The following is a 10234-nucleotide window of genomic DNA, read 5'->3' on the forward strand; positions in this document are numbered from 1 at the left end:
AACACTTCCGCCAGCTTTTCCGTTTTCCATTTGTTGATCGCCGCGGGAAATCTACTTGCGACCTCCCGTGGTCGCGTAAAACTCCGTAATTTTGATTTGCAGATTGGGAGGAGAACTGAGGAGTATCGAGGTTGAGTTGATGTTGAAAATGATTACAGTAACGAATCAATGTTGCTTTATGTTAGCTTCCCTTTACGCGTATATTTTACCATTTCTTTGCAACCGAGTGAAGTAGCAATGAGATTCTTCTTGCAACAGAGAAGAACGGTGAACAGTTGAAGATTCTTTGTTATCAATTCCATCGATCTATTGGAAATTTCTCAGTTCAATTAATAGCTCATCTTCTGTTCCCTAAAAAAAAAATAAAAATGGCAAATTTTCGGAATAGCCAATTTGCAAATTTTATGGAAAAGTGTACGAGTGAAAATTTATTTAACTAAAATTTGAATTTATACTTGGAATGGTAAGTTCCTGTAAAGGTATACAAATAAAAGTTTGTTCAACTAAAATTTACAAAGAAACGTTCTCACGTCGATGTTTCCAAATACTTGGAAGAATAAATTGCAGCTACATTTGAAAATAGTTAAAATAGTAACATTTACGAGATTTAACTGCTGAAAAAAAGTAGCATTGGCCGAATTCTTTGAATACGAGAATACTTGACCCTAGTCCAACCACCGACGAGACTTTCATCACGTGCTACGACACTGTCGCGGCTGCTGGTTACCTCTGCTTCGTTCCTCGCGTCATTTTTCTCCATGAACCGCCCCCGCCGCCCGCCACGGCCTCCGCGGAGCTTTCAGCATTCACGTGGCTGCTTGGGAACCACTCTCCTACGGAAACGTCTTTGCTGGTCCACCATTTTTCTGCACCGTATAGCATTTGCGACAAAGAAGGTTAAAGGGAGCGACATTTCGAAAATATATTTCGCGTCCACTTGTGACATCATTTTCAGTTCCCTTCCTACCTATCGGATAAATGCAAAATTATTGCGAATTACGGGAGAAAATTTTTCTCGCTCCATCTTCTTCCTTTTTACAAATTCGGAATCTTTTCGAAAGGTGGAAAAGATAGACGAAGTGAAAATATCGTAAAATTATGTGTACGCGAGTATCGTAAATAGATAAATGCAAAGTTATTGGAATTTATGGAACAAAATTACAAATTCAGTTCAATCTTCTTTTTTACAAATTTCGAAATTTCTTCAAATGTGAAAGAGACAACGAGAGTGAAAGTATCGTAAAATTATGTGTACACGAGTATCATAAATAGATAAATGCAAAGTTATTGGAATTTATGGAACAAAATTTCAAATTCAGTTCAATCTTCTTCTTTACAAATTTCGAAATTTCTTCAAATGTGAAAGAGACAACGAGAGTGAAAGTATCGTAAAATTATGTGTACGCGAGTATCGTAAATAGATAAATGCAAAGTTATTGCAATTTATGAAACAAAATCGTTCTCGTTGAATCTTCTCCTTTACAAAGTTAGAATGTATTTCAAAGGTGAAAGGGGTAAACGAAGTAAAAATATTGTAAAATGCACACGAGCAACATGAACACTTGTTTAAGTTCGAAGTTTACGAAAGGGATTTTCACAGTTGGTTATAAATTTTCCGCGAAGTACGTCGAACGCAAGGATATTTTCTGGAACGTAAAGTAAATGTACAAATTGCATTCTGAAATGTCCAACATCAGGCTAAGAAATTCGCTGCAATTAATGATAAAACATGTGACATCAAAGAACCCTCATTAAGGAAAGCACAGTAGCGTGTTCAAAGATTCACGCACAAATCCATTCAAACTTCCAACATTTACCTCTTTGCAATAAAATTAATTTCTTATGAAAAGCTCTTTAACCATTCTCCTTCACAAAAGAAGGAACACATCGAACAGGACGAGTGTACATTTTGTACGGTACAATTGAAGAGACGAGAATAAAGTTGCTTAACCCTTTCGTGTGCATATTATTATTTTTAAAAGCATTTTCAAAATTCGTTATTTATCTCTGCCGATCTACAGTGCTGATTATTCGAGTGCCCAAGTGGGACGTGTGTCCCACTGGTCATGAAAGGGTTAAGCATGTCATTAAGTAGACACTCTCAGATAATATTCATGCAGTCGTGGAAACTTTAAACTTAACTTCTCCCAGTGTGATGTCAAATTCTTACGATTTAACAAGATTTTCCACTGAACGTTGCTCAAGTGACATTACAAAGAGAATTATATCTTCTTGCACATTTTTTGGCTGTTAGTTCACTGTGTTACCAATATATTTCAACACTTTATTTACGAAATATTGGAAGGGGTGATAGTAGAAGGGATTAAACTTTAAAGTATGTAAGTCAATTTTTCTTTAAAAAGCTTCAGCAAGGAACCGAAAGAATTTTTGCGACGAATTTAAATCAACAACAAGGTAGAAAGAAAATGTTGCTCAAGCGAGGCTGCAAACGTTGTATTTCTTCCTACACATTTTTCGCTATTAGTTCACTTTATTACTATTAGAATTATGGTAATAAATCAAAAGATATTATTTTAATTATGAATCGTCTTTATTTTGATACGCGAGGAAGGCAAGTCGCTACGCAATCAATCAAACAAGAACATGGACAAGACGCTGAGAAAAAAACACGTATCAGCGGGACCCATATTAAACAAATGGTGACTATGTTATTTCTATATATGGACCGTTTATTTTGAAAGTGGTGTAAGTCCATTTTCTCTTGTTTCAAGAAAATGAAAGGTTAACATATCTGTTAATTAAAAAATTAAGGCAAATTATATGAAGTCTGGCAATGTTTCTACTGTTTTATCAATATGTAATTTGGTTATATAAAGTTCTTTTAGGCGTATTTTACTAAAATGATGTATACTTACGGGCTGCAAATGGACTTACACCACTTTCAAAATTAGACAATTGTAAAAATCGTTTAATTTCAATTTTGAAAAATCAAATATCACTTAAAATATACTTCATATTAATCCAATTTTGTTTACAAATAATGACACGATATAAAATAGAAGTAGTATTTTAAATTTTAAACGCTAATTACATTGTTAAAATTACAAGATATTGATATTATTTACTTATGCTCTGCATGTGGCAGGCAGTGTTTTGAAATATGCATGATGCACCGGAGGTATATAAGGTAATAACTGCTTGATGTCTTTATATTTTTCATAAGTAATAGGCCTGGCATCTTGGTACAATGGCGCCGGGGCGATTTTTTGAAATTTTACCGGTCTTCCAGGACGTGTAGGTAATAAATTTATAGTTTTAAATTCTTTGTCCTTCATCGATGTTTTATATAAAATAGTGTATGGTGCACCTTTGGAGAAACCTCATCCAACATATTTGCAACCAATTTACCTGTTCTCCATTAGTGTTTTTTCTTATCTGTTTTTTAATTGCATTTTGAAGATTTTTTTACATTAATCTGTCTCAGTATGTTGATCATTTTTTCTGTTACTATTCCACAGACACATACTCATTTCTCCTAATAATCCAATTACCAATATAAAGGGTGTTTATAAAAGTTGTCGTGCTCGTCAAAATAAACAAGAAGACTTAATGGGTCTAAAAACCATTAGTTTGGGGGTTACAAGACGCTTTTATCACTAATTCTAAGACACTACTTTTACAGCATTATGTTCGACATGTCCCCCCTTCGTTTCAGTACAAAAGATCCACGGCAAATGTTTTATCACTTAGCAGGAATCGTCGATACGCTGTTTCAATTCACCCAACGAAGTGACTGATTTGCAATTAGTGACAAAAACGTCTCGCAGCTACGAAATGAATTTCTAAACCCATGTTTATTAAGACTTTTTTATTTTCCTCGATGAGTGTTTATTTAAGAAATTCGTGCTAGATGACATTAGCTTCTCTTCCAAAATACCAGCGAAAGGGTTAAACTGTAAAATAAACAAATCAATTCCATTCGAAAAGGTTGCAGTAACAAATAAGAAAGAAATTCCTCGACAAAACACACATGAAAAATGTGCAATTATGATAACACAACGAGGAACAACGACAAGCTTTAATCTTTATACATAAACCCATTCCATTCGATATTTACGTGGACCGCGAAGAAAGGCCACGTCGCGCGAGAACAAAGTGGCTTCGTTAGATGCAAATCACTTCTGGAACGGTTCCAAGTAACGAACAGAGAGGCAGAGAGAGAGAGAGAGTGAGCGAGCGAGCGAGAGTAGGGGGAATAAAAGGCGGTATTTCCGCTCGACAAATTCGAGCGGCGACTCGCGAGCGGAATCGCAGGATGCCACGAAGGCCTCCGATCCACGGGATTCGAAGACGTTGGATCCTCCGACGTCCATTTGGAAATTGATTTCGAGATTCAACGCTGTCAGTCGGCCTGGAATCCTGTCGTTTCGACGTCGACGGAATCTGGCCGCTCTGGGACGCGTCTGAATTCGAGCTCTGTCGAGTATGATAGGTGTAGCTTCTCGAGGTAATTGTTCGACGTTGAATTAGCTGTGATTGTTTCTTGGAAAGTATTGCTTTCAGGGCTGAATTTTACCGTAAGAGTTTTACTCCTCAGAAACAACGGTGTAAAAAGCAGCCTACAGTGGGTGATCGAATTAACCCCTTGAACTATGATTTCTTTTCTGACTTTGCATCTAAGCGTCAGCCATTTAATATTTTAGTACTGTATCGGGTAACTAAAGCTGATCTGTTACAGATTCATTACGTTTAGTAATCTTCAGTTTTACGAATTAAACGAATGTTAGGGTTACAGTGAAGTTTTCTTACTAATATAACTACTTTTCTCACATTTTCACCAGAATCTCTGGCCGACACGTTGTTATAGGTTAAGAGGTTAATAGAGCCAAGCAAAGAATAGACGGTTTTGCATTTTAACGATTCGTTTTCAGATGAAAGCCTAGTTGCACTGAATTCTGATTATTCTTTTTATGAAACATTCACATTTGCAAATTGCAAGTACATAATTGGCAACGCTTTAGGCAATACTGTATGAGTGGGTTTTAGTTTTTGTTGCCGTAGTTTTACCGTTTATAATATATAGCAAATTACTTGAAATTCACACGGAGCAGTAGAATAATGTACAGTACAAAATAAAGAAGAAAATGAAAGAGGAAAAGAAAAAGAAAAATAGAATAAAATGAGAAAACAGAAAAATAACAGAATAACACGCAAGACAAGGAGTACATTAAGGATTATTTACAGCGGTTAGAAAGAAATCCCGAAAAAATTAAGATTATTGCAAAATTTGTTCGCGATTGAAGATATGCCCAAAGGAATCAAGGTGAGTTTAACTTTCTATGTGAATATTTAGTGAACAATTGTCAATTGAAAATTGTTCAGAGTGGAGGCTTTCATTGGAATTTTGAATTGTAAAATAACAATAGGTTCAGAAATTCATTGAACGTTCCTCGATGTACTTGATATTTCGATGTACCTCGAATTCAAAGAATCACAGAGAAAGAATTCGTGGTTGCAACGATGGAACTTTGGTCGATGACGTAGTTCGAAAACTCGAAATCGCTTGATATTTGGACGCCTCGTTTATTAGCGTGCTGGGTCCCAAAGTGGATCTTACTTATTAGCGCTAGTACTGGTTTGGTTTCTTTGCTGAGAGTGTTTGAAGAGAGTGACTCAAGGAGATTTGGTACCTTTTCTCGTTTGGAATCGATAGGTTCGAGAACGGTCCGAACACTTTGTTCGTATAAAGAAAAGCTGGTTTCTCAGAAATGACAGGATTCGTGACAACGTCCTCAAGCATTCGGTGAACTAAACAATTTTAACGGATACTTTCTACAAAATATCCGAAACGCTAAATTCCATTTTCTTCTGTAGGAAGAGAAGAGAGAATCTCTCGAAATTTCATTTTACCCTTTAACACTAAACAATTCTGATATAATTATTCACAGAAACATTAACCAAAAAATTCGTGCATACCTCAGTCATCAAATCTCTTAAAATTGCATTCTATTTTACAAAAAAAAAATAACGAACAGTTACATATCATTATTCTTACTTTATACGTAACAATTCTATAAACAATTCGTCCAGAAAATTCCAAGACTACTTCTAACAAAATTTGATTAATTTCCTATGCAAAAGTTCCAATCGTATTTTTTTGGAGAATGTGTATTTACTTTTTATTGTCATAAGAATACTAATATTGTATTCAGTACGAATACCAGCTGTGAAAATTTGAATAAGAAAAGAGGCATACAATGCCTTTTAGTGTCATCGATTTGTAAGCGATGGAAACATCTGCGCAGACCTAATAATCTTCCAAAAATTAATACATTCGTACCTGTCATTTGTCGCAAGCTCTTCACGTCTCCCGATAGAATTACAAGAGGATCGAGATACAAGAAGAGACTGGTGAACCCAACAACGAGAAGAAGAATAACACAAATCCCCAATTACACCTTATTGTTCCTCCACTGAACCCTCCGATTAACCACTTTATACCGACAAAAACTCTCCACCCACACTGTCGGAGTACTTTCCGTCCACGAGGATAATCCTCATGGGAAAGCCCATCATCCGTCCAGCATACAGTTGGGACAAAGTCGAGCAAGTCGTTCGAGCACGAGCCAATATTTACCAGGAGACCAGAGACGTCGCGGATTTTCGTCCTTCCGCTGTTAGGATCCTTCCCCCGTGGCCAAGGATCGCGATGGCTCCCGTAGAAGGTTGCCTAGGGTGGGGAGGGGACAGGATACGCCAGGTTTTCGGGACGAAAGCAAAGGGGAACGCGTGGGAGTGGAGGCTCGTCAAGGACAATAGAAGGCTCGTGAGAGGATCAGAGGAACAGGACGCGGTGCTGGTCCGCCAGCTTGTAGCCTGGTGATTTGGTGCGCGACGCTGATTGGTCGGCCGGCGGGTGGATCTTCGATTTACGATGCTGCTGTGCGTCGAATGACACGCGACTTCCTTCCAACGCGGCTTTTAATTAATCGCCACACGCTCCGGCAGGCCTTGATCACTGGCCTTTTTCGCATTTGGTTAACACGTTTCGCGTATCGTCGATGGTGTTAAGTCATCCCGTGAGTTTCGTATAGAATTTTGTCGTTTAGATCGATATTTGCAACGGACCTTTAAATTTGATTTTTCAAAACGTGAAACGTTGGTTACTTATGAGAATTGTGTACCGATGGGAACAGGCGAATGCTTGCCGTCAGTGGATAGCTCGAGGTCTTCATTTTTCTGTACGAATTGTTAATATTAATTTCGTAGTCGACACACGAGGTTAAAATGAATTTTAATGAATACTCTGTAGTGTGCCAGGTCATCCCAAATTTTAGAATTCAGGTCAATATTTCCAATGAACCTTTAAATTTGTTAAAAAGAAAATGTAAGCACCTTCTCGTTCCACAGATTTTTCCTTTTGTTTAAGACCATTATGTCGTCGCTGTAGAATTTTTCTTGGATTTTCATCAGAGTATTTTTCGCTTTATGGAACTTACGGAATGATCTAATGCTATAAAATTTTTGTACAAAAGCCAAGAAAAGTAGATTTTGTATCTCCTCATGTATTGAATCGTGTCGAATTTTATAATTCAGATCGATATTTCCAAGGAACCTTTAAATTTGATTTTTAAAAAACGCGAGCGCCTTCTGACTCCACAACTTTTTCCTATTTCTTTGGTAAGGCCATTAATGTCGTCGCTGTAGAATTTTTCTTGGATTTTCATTAACATAGTTTTCGCTTGAATTTCTGGGCTGACCTAAGACAACTTTGGAAAATGAAATTTTTGCTCGAAGGATTGCGTGGACCGTGTCTGTATAACAAATGAAAGAGAAGACTTAACGATACAATATGACGTGTTTATCATTGGCGAGTTAAGTGGGGTTGAGTTTGTATCGAAAAGTCACTGCTTTCGAGATTTATGTAGCAGTAGTTTTTGCCAATCGATTTTTAAAGTGGATCTCGTTGAAGTAGAGCTTGAATTTTTAGCGAGAAGCGGTCAGCTTTGTTTCTCTTCGCGTTTGGTTAACACGTGTCGACAGTACAATCGATGATACAATTTTAGAAAATTAAATTTTGGCTCAGTGTTCGTGAAAAATATGAGGTTTATAAGTGTTGAGTTTGTACTGAAAAGTCATTGTTTTCGAGATTTACAGTGATTTTCGTAATTTGGTTTCTAAAATGGATCTCGGTGAAGTAGAGTTTCAATTTTTAGCAGGAGACAGTCAGTTTGGTACGTTTCAAAAATATGGAATTTTGGAACAGTTTTGGAAAATAGAAATTTGAACGTATTAAAGGTGTGAAAATGAATTCTTTCCGATTTTTCTACGATCAAAGTTTTATTTAAAAAGAATGAGAACAGATCTATCGTCAAAATAACTTCCATTATCGTTGATAACCTTTTGTTATTTTTCTGGCAGATTGCGAATACCATCGCGATAGTTACCCGATGGCTTTGAATCAATTCTGCGGTCCAGTCGGAAAAAATGAATCGCACAGTATGATACGATTACCATGCGATTTAAACGACGTTGAGTTTGCATTGAAAAGTCGTAATTTTTGTAATTCGATTTTTCAAACGCAGTCAGCCTTATTTCTCACCTACCGTACTCATTTCACTTGGCTTTGTGTCGTTTATTTTCTGCTTTTGAAACTGAAGAGTTCATTAAAAGAGCGTACTTTTCACACGATTCTAGAGACAAAGGAAAATTCGGAGGCTGATCTGAGAGCAATTTCTAAAAGTGCTTGCAAAGAGTGTTTTCAGAAATGTAAAAGCCGTTGGCAACGATGTATAGCTATTACAGGCGAGTATTTTAAAAGGGACCGTTTTAATTTAGAATACTTTTTTTAGTGATAAACTTTCATAACGTTAATCCGGCCATTTGTTTTATCAAGTCTCGTATGTGCAAATATAAATATTATTCTGCAGTTAAATGTTTTTGCACGAAAATTATTCATGTCCTCTTATTTCTTCTTTTTCATATTGTTTTCTCTTTTTTTGAAAACGTTCAGCGGATACTTTTACCCAGCAAAATTAGAGGATTATAAGAAAAAATATCACTCGAGCAACTTCGTTGTATTTCATTTGAAAAACGTAGCAAATTGTTATTTATTTTTTTATAACAAGTTTAGTAATACCGAAAAAAGGTTTCTTCCATTTTAACCGTTGTGCTTTTGCTTCCAATTCTTCCACTGAAACTCGTCAGATTTCGTAACACAACGAAAGGAAAGGAAAAGAGATGAAATAATAATTGCTGATAAAGTGAGACCGTGCAAACAGAAATTTGCAACTGCTCTCTGAGGCTGAACAACAAGTTTCTGTGGTGTAGTGGTTATCACATCCGCCTAACACGCGGAAGGTCCCCGGTTCGATCCCGGGCGGAAACATTTTTATACGTTTTTTCCTCGAATTTTATATTCACGAACGGCAATCGAAGTTAGATTACCAATTTAAAGTGGAATCGTGCTGATGGAATGCTACATTTAATACCGGTACGTCGAATTTAAGTTTAAATTACTGTTTTACTTTGTACCTGTAGTTATTGTCTAAAAGAAAAAGTATCTTAAGAATAGCATTTTTGCAAAATAAAATAAAGTAAATCTTGTAAAACAGAAAATTTCTATTCGAAAATTTTATATAGTGCTTATCACAGGCACAGCGACGACTTTTAATGATATAGATATTCGACTTGCTGTTCAAGAGATATAATTCTTTTTTTCTGCACGAACATAAAAAACGCATTTAGGCGGGCCCGGCGCTTAAAGTGTTAAGCAATGTCACACATTTCTTTAATTAATTTCAATTAATTCTTTCGACGAATGACACGAACTTTCATTTTTTTTTTTTTTTCTAAATTGGACGTTAGTATTTTAATTTCAGAATTTATGACAGAATGGTTAGGTAAATGAACATAAAATTTGTTTAAATGTACGAATTTAATTTGCTTAAACATCGACCGCGAAATAAAAGAGATATGGTATCACAGCGTTTCCGTGGTGTAACGACAGCTCCTTTTTTATTTGGCCTTTTGGGGAGCAATAAAACATACCCACATGCTCATTAAGTCGAACAAACTAAAATTAAGCGTAACGAGCAATAGTGATGTACTACCTATCGTGATACCAAAGCCGCAACTGGAAGACTGAACAAGTGCCTTACTATATAAGTCTATGGAACAGTTAAGCAAATCGAACTATTTATTTATTTATAGTTATGTATTAACAAAATATTTTTTTAAGACATAAATAAACAATTTAAAATTGTAAGTAGAA

At 36.1% G+C, this 10234-nt stretch overlaps 1 non-coding gene across 1 annotated transcript; it reads left to right on the forward strand.

Moving 5' to 3' along the window:
• The first annotated feature begins 9276 nt into the window (after positions 1–9276).
• Positions 9277–9349, forward strand: Trnav-aac. Its single transcript has one exon. It is a non-coding gene; the product is annotated as a tRNA-Val (tRNA).
• Positions 9350–10234: the final 885 nt, after the last annotated feature.

Source organism: Habropoda laboriosa, unplaced genomic scaffold (assembly GCF_001263275.1).
Source record: "Habropoda laboriosa isolate 0110345459 unplaced genomic scaffold, ASM126327v1 scaffold97, whole genome shotgun sequence".
NCBI lineage: Eukaryota > Metazoa > Arthropoda > Insecta > Hymenoptera > Apidae > Habropoda > Habropoda laboriosa.